Source organism: Lithobates pipiens, unplaced genomic scaffold (assembly GCF_037356315.1).
Source record: "Lithobates pipiens isolate NorthernLeopardFrog02 unplaced genomic scaffold, aLitPip1_a1.2 Scaffold_13, whole genome shotgun sequence".
Taxonomy (NCBI): domain Eukaryota; kingdom Metazoa; phylum Chordata; class Amphibia; order Anura; family Ranidae; genus Lithobates; species Lithobates pipiens.
In genome coordinates this window covers 452,004,515-452,021,040 of record NW_027507718.1, presented here as the reverse complement: position 1 = coordinate 452,021,040, position 16,526 = coordinate 452,004,515, and positions in this window count along the sequence as shown.

The window sequence follows — 16,526 nt, the reverse complement described above, 5'->3', positions numbered from 1 at the left end:
GAAGGAAGAAGAAGAAGAGAAGAAGAAGAAGGCAGCGGCGACAGCAACAGCAACAAGCTATGGCGACAAGACCGGGCCAACGTTAGTAAAAGAGCTGTAAGAAGATACATGCTTTAACCTCTTGACGTCCGCGCTATAGCTGAATGACGGCCGCAGCGCGGACCTGAATTTCTGGGAAGCCATCATATGACAGCCTCCCCTGTGCACGCTCCCTTCGTGCACCCTGTAATGTGATCACTGAGTCACTGAGACGTGGATGATCACCGGTCCCAGCCCCTTACCATGTGATCAGCTGTCAGCCAATGACAGCTGATCACATGATGTTAACAAAAGCTCTGTAATCGTTTTTTTTTCTCCTCACGCTGACAGCGTGAGGAGAAAAAAAAGCCACTCACCGGCTCATCTGCAAGGGACATCGGTCCCGAAGAGGAAGAGGTAATTATGCCTCATCTGTGCCCACTAGTACCCCCTGCCAGTGCTACCTGCAATTGCCACCTGCCAGTGCCCACAGTGCCCACCAGTGCCACCTATCAATGCCCATGAGTGCCACCTATCAATGCCCAAAAGTGCCACCTATCAATGCCCACTAGTGGTGCCAATCAGTGCCACCTAGCAGTGCTGCCTATCAGTATAACAGATCCGTGCCCATTATTGCCACCCATCAGTGCCCATCACTGCAACCCATCAGTGCCCAACACTGCCAACTATCAGTGCCCATCAGTGCCGCCTCATCAGCATACATCAACGAAGGAGAAAAATTACCTGTTTTAAAATTTTATAACAAAATCTAAAAAAAATATATATTTTTTTTTTAAAGCGGGAGTTCGCCGTTATTTTTTTTTTTTAAAAGCCAGCAGCTACAAATACTGCAGCTGCTGAATTTTAAAATAATGTCACTTACCCGCCCAGCGCGCCCGCGATGTCGGCACCCGAAGCCGATCTCTCGATCGTCTCTCGGGTGCTGCCGCCGCCATCTTGGGTATGGGAATCAGGAAGTGGAGCCTTTCGGCTTCATTTCCCGGTTCCCTACTGCGCATGCGCGAGTCGCGCTGCGCAATAAGGATGGTCCCCGCTGTCTCTGGGATCCATGTGTTTCCCAGCAGGCAGCGGGGGACCTTCAGAAAGGGGCGTAGATTCTGCGGAAAGGGGCGTAGCTTCTGTAGAATCTACGCCGGAAGTGGGTGCAGATACCTGTACTGTACAGGTACCTGCACCCCCCTCCCCCCTGAAAAGGTGCCAATTGTGGCGCCGGAGGGGGGGAGGGTTCCAATGAGCGGAAGGTCCACTTTAGGGTGGACTTCCACTTTAATTCGCTCTTTTTAAAAAAAATTAACAAAAAATAAAAACCGCAGAGGTGATCAAATATCACCAAAAGAAAGCTCTATTTGTGGGAAAAAAGGATAAAAATTTATTTGGGTACAGTGTTGTATGAACGCGCAATTGTCATTCAAAATGCGACACTGCTGAAAGCTGGAAATTGGTCTGAACGGAGGGAGAGGGGTTAAGTGTCCAATAAAAAAGTGGTTAAAGGGGGACAGAATCCATTTTTTTTTTTTAGTGCAACAAACACTTTAAGGGCTCATTCACACCAGGGCAATCTATTACAGTGTGTTTAACATGTGTTGCATTAAGGCAACCCATTCATGTGAAAGGGCTTCCTAATACAAATCACAAAAAAAAAAAAAAAAAACTCCTGCACCAAGACTGGCTAGTCTAGTGTAACACGTAGTGCAATACAAGTACATTGGGATTATATTCACATTGATTGGCTACGCAGTTTAGCAACACTCATCTCTCCCTTACTGGTGAAAATGCTGAAGACTGTGGTGTCCGTTTATCAAGCAGTGGAAAATAATGGCTGCTGAGTTCTCTGGCATTCGCAAAGGAGATCGCTCTCCTGTTTATGAAGCAGTGTAGATCGCTTTTCCTTTTGAGGAGTGAAGCGATTACACGGGCCCTTACTGTACACGAGCTCCGTTTTGCTCAGCGGGGGATCGCTCCATCAATCAGTTCAGGGCCGCCTAAAAAACTGACTGAACGGTCCGCCCATGTGAAAGGGGCCTAACAGAAAATCAGTGAAACACTTGAAGCAGCGTTAAATTACCGCTGTTGAGTACATGGGCATACTCAGAGGAGACCGATCCACCTCAATATATCACACTACACCACATAAATATATATATATATATATATATATATATATACAAATTACATACAGCATCTCACAAAAGTGAGTACACCCCTCACATTTTTGTAAATATTTTATTATATCTTTTCATGAAAAGAAATTTGCTTTCACGTTATTTAATAATTGAAGTTCATATTCAAAATGTAAAATATTTTTTTATTTATTTTTTATTGCAAATATTAAATTATTTTAATGACTTCATATTTTATTTTTTGAATGTAATTAATTCATTATTATTAATTATGTATTTTAATTTAAAATTCAAAAATGTATTGTGTGGAGGTTTTCAACTCCTTGAGTAAATCAGACCAATAGTCTCTAGTTTGCTTTGCAAGTGGTAAATATGAAATCTTCACTTATAATATTTTACCTGCCTAAAAAGAAATACAAAATATATTAGTTACAATTTTATTTTTTATCCCCTAAACAAAAACACCCCTCACATTTTTGAAAATATTTTATTATATATTTTCATGTGACAACACTGAAGAAATGACACTTTGCTACAATGTAAAGTAGTGAGTGTACAGCTTGTATAACCGTGTAAATTTGCTGTCCCCTCAAAATAACGCAACACACAGCCATTAACTAGTTGCCACCCACCCACCATCAAATGACGGCAAGTACAGTACACAAAAACACTGCTAGGCACACAGTTAACCTTTTTTTTTTTTAGCACTGATAACTGTATTAGTGTCACTGGTTCCCATAAAGTGTCAAAAGTGTCAGTGTTTGATTGTTTGCCGCAATATTGCAGTCCTGCTATAAGTCGCTGATCTCCGCCATTACTAAAAAAAAAAAGAAAATAAGTAGAAATTCCAGTATATATACCATAGTTTGTAGACACTATAACTTTTGCGCAAACCAATCAATATACGCTTATTGGGATTTTTTTTTACAAAAACATGTAGAAGAATACATATTTGTCTTAATAAAGAAATTTGAATTTAAAAAATTTTTTATTGGATATGTTTTTATAACAGAAAGTAAAAAGTATCGTTTTTTTATTTTTTTCAAAATTGACGGTCATTTTTTGTTTATAGCGCAAAAAATAAAAAAAAGTAGGGTTCTTCCTGAGGCATCCTGGTTCCTCAGTTTGGATGCCATGGAGACCCCACTGACACTGGATACAGAGAGCAACATTTTGTTTTATGTGAAATATTGTTTCTGTTTATGCCGCATGCCCCTGGGTCCCCCCCTCCCCCCTTTCCACCCTTCCTGGTCTATACAGTTGAATTATTTTGCTCTTGCGAATTTTGTAGTATTGTAGCGATATATCTATGGTTTTAACAGCTGTTATATACCTTTTTCAATCAATATTCTTATAAGATGTACTACATGTTTGATATCTACTCTCTGTTTTCTGTTTGTATCCTTTTTCTTTGAAAAATGTAATAAAAAAAAATACAATTTTAAAAGAACAAAAACGCAGTGGTGATCAAATACCACCAAGAGAAAGCTCTATTTGTGGGGGGAAAAAAAGACATACATTTAATTTGTGTACAGCGTTGCATGACTGAGCAATTGCCAGTTAAAGTAACGCAGTGCCATTTTGCAAAAAATGGCCTGGTCATGAAGTAGGGTAAACCTTCCGAAGGTCAAGTGGTTAACTAGGATCAAGGAACTTTCACTTTGCAAAGTCAACAATCTCTACCCATTTAAGCTGGTCATACATGGATCAAAATTCACACCGTTCAGTAGGGACCAGGTGAATTTCGGTCCATGTAAGGAGGTTGGACTTGATGGAATTGTGTCTTTTTTCAACCTCGCCTACTATGTAACTATGTAACTATGTAAGGGGTAGGGTGATTGTACAGAAGTCAATCTACTGAACAACTTCTGTGCAACAGCCCTGTAGGCTTTTTGCAGCTGGATCAGCACCGCTGGCTATAGCCAGCAATGCTGATCAGTGTATTCTCCTGATGGAGAAGTCTCTCCAATGTCAGAATGCAATAGCTCAGCACGGAGGATTAACCCATGCTCACATTTGAGATGAGTCAAATCTTTATTTTTTTTCCATTCACCCCACTGGTTGAATGGAAATAAAACAACTATATCTATGGCCAGTCTTAGTAAATCAAGCCCTATGCATATGATAATGAAACCTCCCATTGTCACTCTGCCGTATATGACAATATAATCCATACAAACTGTCTAACTGACACTTAACGAACAATCGGGCAACCCCCCATGTATGGATATATTTACTTTGCCTTCTTCACAATGCCTCTTTATTATGCTTGGTTTACATAAGATCCTTTGTGGCTCATTTGCACCTTTGCAAACAGCATTTATTTTGTCTTGTATGTGTGTATTTTCCTTTTATTAATAGATTAGCATTAATGTGAGCAGTCTGTGTGTGAGGGAGCTGTGCGCTTGTGTATTTTCACTGCCATTCAATCTGTTATTCTGCTGCGGATTGCCAAAACTGTGCATTCTTTGTGTGCGGGAGCAGCGACGTTCCCTGCGCTCCTCTATTCCATTTAGAAGGTGTTATTCATCCTGCCCCTTTCTGTGTGGAGGGGCACTGAGTTCCCATTAGCCTCCCTCAGCAGCTTGTCACCCAGCACTGAGTCACAGGTCACTGGCGCTCTGCATGCTGCCCGCACACAGGTGCTTTATTTGGGACACTTTTGTTTGTGCTACACAAAGATCAGGAAGTGTGTCAGTCAGGGAAAGTGTCAGAAATAACACGGCCTAGTTGTGTTTTCAAGCAAACTATAAATCAAACCAAAGTTATTTCCAGGACTGTCTGGTCACAGGAGGAGGAGGAGGAACACCATCCATTATCTATTGCTGGGTTTCACACACAATTCCTTTAACTGTTATTTATCAAGTCCACTCTTATTATTATAACTCCCAGGCTTAGGCAAGCCCATGTAGGCCTATTTCACCCTGGCAATGACATACATGTACACACAGAACATTTCTGAATACATACAGGCCCCTTGCACATAGGTGCAAAATAACTGTCCCTGATTTGGAGCAATGTCCCTCTGTCCCTCGTTCCTCCTCATTTGTCCCTCATTTTGGTCTGATCCATATAGTTGTATATAAAATGCACTTTTTTATTATTGAAAAAGGGTTTCTCAGTGCTAAACCTTTCATCCAAATTCTAAATTGTTGCATTTGTAAATTTTAAAAGCCAATATCAAGGAATAATAGAGGTTAAAAAAAAATGCCTTGTGGATTTAATTAACCTTTTTTTTTGGTTAATTCTCCTTTAACCACTTAAGCCCCGGACCATTTTGCTGGCCAAAGACCAGAGCACTGTTTGCAATTCGGCACTGCGTCGCTTTAACTGAAAATCACGCGGTCCTGTGACATGGCTGCCAAGCAAAATTGATGTCCTTTTTTTCCCACAAATAGAGCTTTCTTTTGGTGGTATTTCATCACCTCTGTGGTTTTTATTTTTTTGCGCTATAAACAAAAAAAGAGCGACAATTTTGAAAAAAATTCATTATTTTTTACATTTTGCTATAATAAATATCCCCAAAAAATATCTAACATTTTATATAACATTTTTTTCCTCAGTTTAGGCCGATACATATTCTTCTACATATTTTTGTTAAAAAAATTGCAATAACCGTTTATTATAGGTGGCAGTGTATGGGGTTAAGTATGTCCTGGGGAATGATTATAACTGTGGGGGGGTGGCTACGTGTGACATATCACTGATCTCTACTCCCAATCACAGGGAGCAGAGATCAGTGACACTGTCACTATGTCACTAGGCAGAAAGGGGAGATGCTTGTTCACATTAGCATCTCACCGTTCTTCCTGTCAGTGAGGCGATTGCAGGTATCCCCACGTCCTGACTCACGGAGGTCCCGGCTGGCGCGCGCACGTGCCGCCGGCAGCATGCACACAATGGCATGGTGGAAAATTTAAAGGGACGTACAAGTACGCCCATTTGCCCAGCCGTGCCATTCTGCCGACGTACATCGGCATGCTCCGGTCGGGAACCGGTTAAGGGGGTGTGGCAGGAGGCATGTCCTATGCCTACATACGTTTACTAGTAGGTGCCCCTCATTCCCATCTCAAAATGTTAGGAGGTATGCGTACATTTTGTAGGCCCATGCAAACAGTTATATAAAGCTTCATAATCTGGAGCAGCACTCAACTGCAAAAGAAAAAAATGGGTGTCCACAGTCCTGCATATGAACCGTATTTAACACAATGGAAACATTTGACCAGGGAAGTGCAGTGAGGTCAGTGGTTGGTGAGGCACTGACTAGTATCAGAGCCAGATACACACAGGTTACATAAGCCGCGATCGTTAGAGCGACAGCAATAATTCTAGCACTAGACCTCCTCTATAACTCTAAACATGTAACCTAACCTAAAAATTAAAGCATTGTCTATGGAGATTCTTAAGAACTGAAGTTTGGCACCATTCCACAATTGTGCGCAATTTTAAAGTGTGACATGTTACTCAGCGTAACATCATCTTTCACATTACACAAAAAAAAACGTGTTTGAAAAATTGCTGCGCAAAAACAGTGTAACATAAATAGTTGCAACAACCACCATTTTATTCCCTAGGGTGTCTGCTGAAACAATATATATTATGTTTTCTTGTCCTTTTAAGGACTGGTATAGGTGTACAATATATAGGGTGCTGGTGCATTGCTGTGCTGGTGATTGCAACTGTCTTTTGTCAGTGTAGGGACAGGACACAGTGTGGAGCAGGGACAGTCAGTTTAATCACTAGCTAGCAATTACTACTAGGTCCACAAAGGTCCTTTTAAGGACTGGTATAGGTGTACAGTATATAGGGTGCTGGTATCAGTGCTCTCTATCACGGTGCTGGTGTCAGTGTTCTATATCACGGTGCATGGTTTCAGTGCACTCTATCATGGTGCTGGTGTCAGTGCACTCTATCACGGTGCTGGTGTCAGTGCTCTCACGGTGCTGGTGTCAGTGCACTCTATCATGGTGCTGGTGTCAGTGCACTCTATCACGGTGCTGCTGTCAGTGCTCTATATCACGGTGCTGGTGTCAGTGCACTCTATCACGGCGCTGGTGTCAGTGCTCTATATAACGGTGCTGGTTTCAGTGCTCTATATCACGGTGGTGGTGTAAGTGCACTCTATCACGGTGCTGGTGTCAGTGCTCTCTATCACGGTGCTGGTGTCAGTGCTCTATATCACGGTGCTGGTGTCAGTGCACTCTATTACGGTGCTGGTGTCAGTGCTCTCACGGTGCTGGTGTCAGTGCTCTATATCATGGTGCTGGTGTCAGTGCACTCTATCACGGTGCTGGTGTCAGTGCACTCTATCTCGGTGCTGGTGTCAGTGCACTCTATCACGGGGCTGGTGTCAGTGCTCTATATCACGGTGCTGGTGATCATCTCCTGCACCCTCTTCATAGCCTACCCTGACCTTTCCTCTCCTCCATTGCCTTCATGGGCTCCTGAGTCCCGAATTGTCAAAATTTCACAGATAAAAAAATAATGCTTGTAGTTGTCGATCCCAGATTCACTTCATACATGTGTTATGTCAGTAGCCATGTGGTGGGACTATGTGTGCAAAGCTAGGAAGTATTTTGTGGCTGAAATTATGACCTGTAGGTTTTTAAAGTTCGCCTGCCATTGAAGTCAATGGGGCCCGCCGCAAACTTTTCGGTTCGCAAACTTTTGGGCGCATTCGCGGTTCACGTTCATGAAACGTCCCGTCGGAAGTTCGTCCATCTCTAATGCTGTACACCAGCAGCTTCACTGTACATATACACAGCAGCTTTACATGGATGAGCAGCAGACTCCTTCACATTATGAATGAAATTTACATAAAAAAAAAAAAAACGCTCGTATATCAAGACAGCGCTCGCAGATCAAGGCAATTTCTTTTTTTTTTTTAAAGTTGCACGTCTTTCAAAACACTCATATGCAAAAACTGTACTCAAGCAGGTGGTTTAATGGGAAAATTACTGAAGTTTGAAGTTATAACTTCCAACCAGTAATTTCACAGCAAATAGATAAATAATACATTATTATCTTATAACATATAGCATAATAATATATGATTTAGCTTGATTATAACTGTGAATTTTCAGCAACAGCAGATTTTCATTCTCCTTCTTAACTGTGTGAGAAAAACATAGGATTATGGGTAAATCTTATATACATAAACCCATGCTTTTTCCCTCTAGTTAAGATGGCTGGGCTGGAAGGGAGCATGTGTCTTTTAGATACCAGGACTATACATCCCAGAAATCCTTGCCACCATCTAGGGGACTTCTGGGAGAGACTATAAAGGAGACCGGAGACCCATCCCACGCTCTCTTCTTCCTGGGCCCTGTGTAATATACACCTCTCCGTGACGGGGAGAGAGAGGTTGTGGCACTGATGACAGATGGCACTAATACGTGGCACTGATGACACGTGACACTGATGACAGATGGCACTAATATATGGCACTGATGACACGTGGCACTGATGGACAGCGGGCACTTATACGTGGCACTGATGACAGATGCCACTAATATGTGGCACTGATGACAGATGCCACTAATACATGGCACTGACAGGTGGCACTGACAGGTGGTAATGATGACAGATGGCACTAATAAGTGCCACTGATGTGGCACTGATGACAGATGGCACTATGTGGCACTGATGACACGTGGCACTGATGTGGCACTGGTGACAGATGGCACTTATACGTGGCACTGGGGACAGATGGTGCTGACAACAGATGGCACTGAGGGTGGCACTGGGAACAGATGGCACTGGGGACAGATGGCACTGGGGACAGATGGCACTAACAGGTGGCACTAGGGACAGATGGCACTGACCACAGGTGGGACTGGCGACAGATGGCACTGAGGACAGATGGCAGTGGGGACAGATGGTAGTGGCACTGACAGTGAAAACATGTGGGCACTTAATTTTCCGTTTTTTTTTTTTACTCACGTTGCAGCGTTCGTCTCTCCCTCCTCACACGCTATCTCTGTGTGAGGCGGGAGAGCTGGCGATGAGAGTTGATCTCATATGTTTACATATGAGATCATCTCTCATTGGACACGCCGATCACGCTGTAAACAGCTGCTGTGATTGGCCATTTACAGCGATCTGTAACTGGCTGTGTCCAAGGGACACAGTAGGACGTCCAGGGACGTCCTCCCGGCAATTGGCGTCCGCAATTGGCGTCCGCGCTGCAGCCGTCTTTCGGCTATAGCGCAGACGCCTAGTGGTTAAGCTGTCTTTGGGGAATTCCTCTACTGAGTCTGGACTGTTATTCAGAACTCGGTTGATCTATTGCCCTCCTTTGTAAATTAATACTACTTTGCTACTTGTCAGGGCTGGGCTCAGCCCTTCCTTCTCTGAGCTGGCTGCTCAGCTGTAGGCTAATTGCCAGCTCCTTTCTCTCCACAGTTACTCAGCTGTTGATGATATCCTGCTCGTCAGTCCTGCCTACTTAAGCCGTCCAGCCCAGAAGATCTCTGCCTTTGCCTTAGTCAACATCTCAGAGATGCTCTCCTGCATTCCTGTTAAAAGACTTGCTTGGCTGACATCCCTTCTGGTTCTAGATCCTGCTTGCTGTTTTAGTACACTCATCTCCGATTTCTTGACGTTTGGCTTGTCTGACTATCCGTTCCGGTTCCTGAACTCTGGCTATGTTTTGACTACGCTTGATCCATTTACTTTTATTATTACACAAGTGTGATTTAACTGTACTTCTGTCTTGGTCTGATTTCATGGTTTCTGACACTACTCCAGTAAAAGATGAGATAATATAAACATATTGATCTGTGTGACATGCCAATTAAAGGTGCTAGTGGAAAGATGTCTGAACCCAGAGTGTCAGGTGGGTTGGAAGGTTTTTAGGATCATGGTGATGCAGATGAGCAGGTAAACCCAAGCAGTCCTAAAGGGGACCATGCTACACAGGTTAGGCAAGATAAGGAGGAGGAGGGGGATCAAAAAAAAATTATGACTAGTTAGGTTTTTCTTCCACTCTAACTTGTGTGATACATACTCTTTCTATGATCAACCCCCAAATGAACCCTTTCCTTAATGCCACCCATTGATGTCCTTGCCTTGACAATACACAAGATGCCCCCACAATGGTAAAATGCATTGATGAAATGCTTATCTCTTAACAACTATCATGATCTGCACTCATCGTGAAAATGGAATGTGATGCTAATGAAAATGTTTTGGAATCTACTACAGATTTATTAATGAAATATATTTCAGCTGCCTCAAGCAGAACAGCTTTCTAACACATTGGCAAGATGAATACTCGGAAACATTTGTTTATTTTTTTTAAATGTTTGGATGTTCAGGAATCTGTACCCTGAGAGTTTTATTCTCCAATTTAAACTATTCAGAATGTTAACTTTAAAGATGAATTTCTGGGATAAACTAATAATATCTAAATACAAGAGGCATGTGCATTCTTCTTTGAATCTTGGTGTGTATTTCTTTCAGATCTGCGCAGTAAACTAGTGTGAAACTTTACCTCTGTGCAGGAGCTTCCTGTAATAAAGACCAGTCACTGCTTCTCTCTATCCTTGTGCAGGGTGATCAGTCTTGTCTCCGCCCCCTCCTGTAGTTTTATGCAGGGAGTCTGTAGTGGGTGGAGCCTGTTGGGTTCCTCCTACAGCTTGGTTCTCTGTACAGGCTGTATGTAGCACAGTAATGATTTCACAGCTACTTTTACAAGGTAATATTTGGATTTGCAAAGGCATTTGGTTCACACAACGTGGATTTATATAATTTACAGAATATATTTCAGTGAATTTTATTTTTTTATGTCTGGAGTTCAGCTTTTAACAGTTAAATACAAAGACAAAATTCATATGAGGGGGATGTTTTACCTACCAAAGGGTTTGTTTTTCTGTCCATCCAGTCTTGAGAAATTCCACCACTCTGCCACAGGGAAAGGGAACTGATCTTTCTTTCTGCAATTTTGCTTTCACATTTGGGTCTCCTCCCCAACTTGATGTTGTGGCAGGAAAGTGAACCGAAATACAGCACAACAATGAGCTTGTTTTTCTGTCACTCTGCTGTCTCCTTCTATTGCATGCTCCTTGCACTGCAACCAGTGCTGGGACAAGGTCATCCAGAACCCAGAGCAAACATGCCAAAGTCCCCCCCCCCCCCCAAGATGTATGAGCATTATGCGTCAGAACCCCCCCACACACACAAAAACACTGAGCACTAATCTCCGCACTGCAAATTTACTCCCTAAGCATAAATTCTCCCTCCTCCCAGTACAAATCAGTCCCAGTGCTGAAATCCTCCCTCTCAGCATGAATCTTTGTGCTGCTTCTCCTTCCTCCAGTCTGATGTCTGCTGTATGAGACTGCAAGAGGTTATTACCAAGTCAAATTCAAGTGCTTACTCATTTCCACATTGTACTTTAATTATTCCTAGCCTACTCCAATTCATCTGAATGATCACGAAGTTTGTAAACGTACTTTGTGAAAATCCCCACACAATTACTTCCTTGAATTCTGGGACAGGTATTCACTATACCCTGTGGGTGGGCACTGCTGTGTAACACAGTTCACAGAGCCTGCCTTCTGAACTACAGAGGTGCTGAGAGGAGGAGTTTCAGGAGGCCTAGTTAGTATAGGAATCACTGCTTGCAAGCAGCAAGGTACTATGGGATAGGTAGTCCTTAGAAATTGAATGTAAAAAGCAGAGGAGAAACTGCAAAGCATGCAGTGAATCCAGGAAATTGTGGAAAGAGATGATCAGCAGACAGAGAGAACTTACAACATGAAAGGAAATTGTTCAACTATGCTTATATTGGATTGACAGAAATAACTATTGTTTGTATTGTTATTACAATGCTGATGTTAAAAAATTAAAGTGAATGCTGTGACCATAGGTTTCTTTTAATGATTTACTAGGCTATATTTACACTTGAAAGTTTCTATCTTCTGTTGTTTTTGTATGGCTTACGGGGGCCCCAAAGAAGCTCCTGTACATTTGCTGTGCATTGAGCTCAGATTTGAACAAGCACAACATGAAAAAATATGAGGGTTAAGCGTAGAGGTATTTCCAGAGACATGCTTTTGATCCTTCTATTGTGAATGGGGGCCAATTGAATACAGTGCTGCATTAGTGTCTTTTATATCTGCCTGGAGATCAGACAAGGGCTGACGTATTAAAAGGAAATAAACAAAAGTAGAGAAACCACCCTGGTAAACTTGTACTGTGTGGCTGCATTTGCGTTTCAAAGTATGCATTCATTATGAATATGATTGCCAGGTCTGGAAAATCACACCTAAATATATACGGAGCAGACACAGGTTGATTTACTAAAACTGGAGAGTGCAAAATCTAGTGCAGCTCTGCATAGAAACCAATCAGCTTCCAGTTTTCTTTTGTCAAAGCTTAATTGAACAAGCTGAAGTTAGAAGATGATTGGCTACCATGCACAGCTACACCAGATTTTGCACTCCAGTTTTAGTAAATGAAACCCATAATGTGCAATGTGAGTTGAACATCCAAATAATTCTTCTTTTGCATTCTGTTCCTAGGTGCACTAAAGAATGCGTTTGACAACCATTTACCTGAAAATGAAAAAGTAATGCAGCCCTTACCATGGAACTTTAGTCAGAAAATTAAGTCCCGCTAGATCACTTCAGGCTGGCACCTTCTGCAGGTATAGCTATGTAAAACATTAAAAATAAGTACCTATACTGTTTAAAATCCTGTAATGCACTGTCTCACCCTGCTCTGCACATCGGCATTGTGACAAACATCAGAGTCACTAGTGGCCAATCTGCTGACAGCCTAAAGATTGATTTCTGCTCAGGGACTCTGGGCTTTAGCAAAATGGAAGCTTCTGGCAAGAAAAAACAGGAGCAATGATTGAAGCAATTTACATCACACACTAATCCAGCCAAAAAAAAAATTTTTAAGCTTTTTGGATAACATTGGGAAGGATTATCATCACCCCTGTAGCATTCATTTTGCTGTCTGTACCCCTGTTCAGAAGATTTCACCTCGCTTTCTGTCCCAATGACAATTGGATTTGGAAAATTTTAGTTTTTCAGGGAAACAAGGATTGGTAATAAAGCATCAGTGGAGACACCGATTTCCCATATTAACTCTTACAGGAGAGAATTTCCCTTCCTAGGGGTAGATTTCCTCTCACTTCCTGTTGTCTCCCTCCGTTTGTAAGCAGAAGTTGTTTGTAAGTTGGATGTTTGAAAGTAGGGGAATGTCTGTATATACTATATGGCCTGCCCTATATACTCTGCAGAAATTTGGGCCTTAGGTGTTGGTGGTACCAGAATACCACCACAGTTACTCTTGGTGGGCGCTGGAACAGGCCCTGCTGTGAAATATTATATCAAGAATTGTAATTACATGCCCCTGTTGAACAGGGGCAGAAAAATTGGGCCTTTGGTGGCGGTGGTGGTGGTGCCACAACACTGTAAGCCCACACAATTGCTCTTGGTGGGCGCTGAAATGGGCACTGCTGTGAAATATTATATCAAGAATTGTAATTACATGCCCCTGTGGCACAGGGTCAGAAAAATTGGGTCTTAAGGCAGTGGTGGTGGTGGCACAACCTTTTACCCCCTCACAGATTCAGTTATTGAGCGCAGGAACGAGCCCTGCTGTGAAATATTAATCAAAAATTTTAATTACGTGCCCCTGTTAAACTGGGGCAGAAAAATTGGGCCTCAGGTGGTGGTGGTGGTGACACAACACTGTAAAGCCTCACAGATACACTTGCTGAGTGCAGGAACAGGTCCTGCTGCGAAATATTACAGCAAAAATTGTAATTACACTCCCCTGTTAAACAGGGGCAGAAAAATTGGGCCTTAGGCACTGATGCTGGTGCCCAGAACCTTTTCTTAGAAGCTATCAACATGAACATTGAGGAGGAATAGGATAGTCACTCAGTATAACAGGATAGTCACTCAGCATCAGCATAGGCAGTCTTCAAGGGATCTCACATTCATGAAAAATTAATCAGTTACATCAGCATCAGGTGCTTGGTAGCTGGTGATCCAAGACTGATTCATTTTTATGAAGGTGAGCCGATCAACAGAGTCTGTGGACAGGCGCACTCTGTGGTTGGTTACAAAGCCTCCAGCAACACTGAATGTGCATTCAGATAGAACGCTGGATGCAGGACAGGCCAGTAGCTCAATTGCATACCCGTGGAAGCTCTAGCCAGTGATCCATCCTCAAGACCCAATAACCCAGTGGAGTGGATTTTTAGTTGGAAAGATCTCCAAGTCTGATCTTGCCCCAAAGTATTTCTGCACCATGTAAATCAGACGCTGGCGATGGTTGCTGTAACTGATCAGACCTTGGGGCTGCGGACTAAAAAATTGTGTGAACGCATCGGTCAGACGGCCACCTTCTCCACCGCTCCTTCTGTGACTGACTGAAGCCTCAGTAACACGTTGTCCAGGAGGACCAGGAAATTGCAACCTCTCAGGCTCTGGAAACACATTGCACAAACCTTTCTGCAAGGTCTCCCGAAGATGTTTCATCCCCTGCTCCCTCTGTGAAGGCTGGATAAGTTCCGCAACCTTACCCTTGTAACGTGGATCAAGAAGGGTTGCCAGCCAGTACTGATCCCTCTCATTGATACCACGAATCCATGGGTCCTGTAGCGTAGGTTTGCTGAGGTACTCGGTCCAGAGTCCTCTGGGTCACTAAGAACGACATGATCCGCAGCCACCTCCTCCCAGCTACGTACAAGTCCATGGGTTTCTGGGGACTGAAAACGATCCCTTGAAGACTGCTGCTGATGCTGAGTGTCAGGCTCTACCTCCATGCTGACACAATCCTCCTCCTCCTCCTCTGTGTGATAATTCTATCTGGATAAAGGGAACCTTGAGAGGTAAAAAAGTCCTCTTCTTCCTCCCTCTGATCTGCCTCAAGTGCCCTGTCCATTATTTCACGCAGCTTGTGCTCCAACAGGAAGACAAGAGGGACAGTATCACTGATGCATGTTCTGTCACTGCTCACCATCTTTGTGGCCTCCTCAAATGGTGACAGGGCAGTGCATGCATTCTTGATCATTAGCCACTGGCGTGGCGAAAAAAATCTAAGCTCCCCTGACCCTGTCCTGGTGCCATACTCGCACAGGTACTCATTGATGGCCCTCTGCTGCGTGTGCAGCCACTGCAGCATTGCCAACGTTGAGTTCCACCTGGTGGGCATGTCACAGATGAGGCGGTTCTTGGGCAGGTTGCATTACTTTTGAAGGTCAGACAGCCAAGCACTGGCATTATATGACCGACGGAAATGCCCACAGACTTTCCTGTAAGCCTGGGTACCTGCACAAGAACCGCTACACCACCAAATTAAGGATGTAAGTCAAACAGGGAACATGGGTCAAGTGTCCCTGTCGGACGGGCGGAGAGGAGGTTGGTGCCATGTCGCAAACCACCATTCCTGCCTGAAACCACCTCTGATCCTGCCCCTGCAGAGCTACACACAATCTCTGCCCCTGTGTGGCTACTGTCCCCTATGCAGACCAACTCAAGTGCTTGCGTAGCACAACTGGTTCCGAGGACAAATCTGCACAGCAAGAGGCCATAGAGGAAGAAGAAGAGGAGGGGGTGGAGGAGAGAAGTGTGACAGAATCACCACTACCAGCATTTTGGAGGCGTGGTGGTGGAACAAGCTCCAAAATGACTGCACCCTGTCCTGCATACTTCCCAGCTGCCAGCAGGGTTACCCAGTGTGCCATGAAAGAAAGATAACGTCCCTGTTCGTGCCTGCTGGACCATGAGTCAGCAGTAATATGCACCTTACCATTAAACGCCCCGTCAAACAAGGCCAAGACATTGCCTTCCACATGTTGGTAGAGAGCTGGAATGGCCTTCCGAGAAAAAAAATGGCATTTGGAAACCTGCCACTGAGGTACCGCACATTCCACAAATTCTCGAAAGGGGGCAGAGTCTACCAGCTGAAAAGCCAGCAGTTGGAATGCTAGCAATTTAGCCAAACTAGCATTCAGCCACTGAGCATGTGGATGGCTGGGACTGAATTTCTTTAGACGGTTTAGCAACTGGGGTAGGGAAATTTGCCTGCTACAATCGGATTTAGGTGCACCGCTAGCAGATTGCCCGCAAGTGCTTGGGACACTGAATTCTACACCTTCATTCCTCTCAGTGCAGGTCTCTGAGAGGACTGAAGGTATAGGGGGTTGGAGAGCCCAGCTGATGAGGAGCAAGGAGAGGTCCACCTTGTTCTTTAGTGTGTGTCTTTTAAGTACTGTTGCCAATGGACTGCATGGGAGGTCTACATATGTCTGGTCAAGCATGTGGTGCCCATGTGGCTGCTGTTTTGGCCATGCTTGATACGCTTCAGACATGTGTTGCAAACAGCAACGGTGCAATCTGC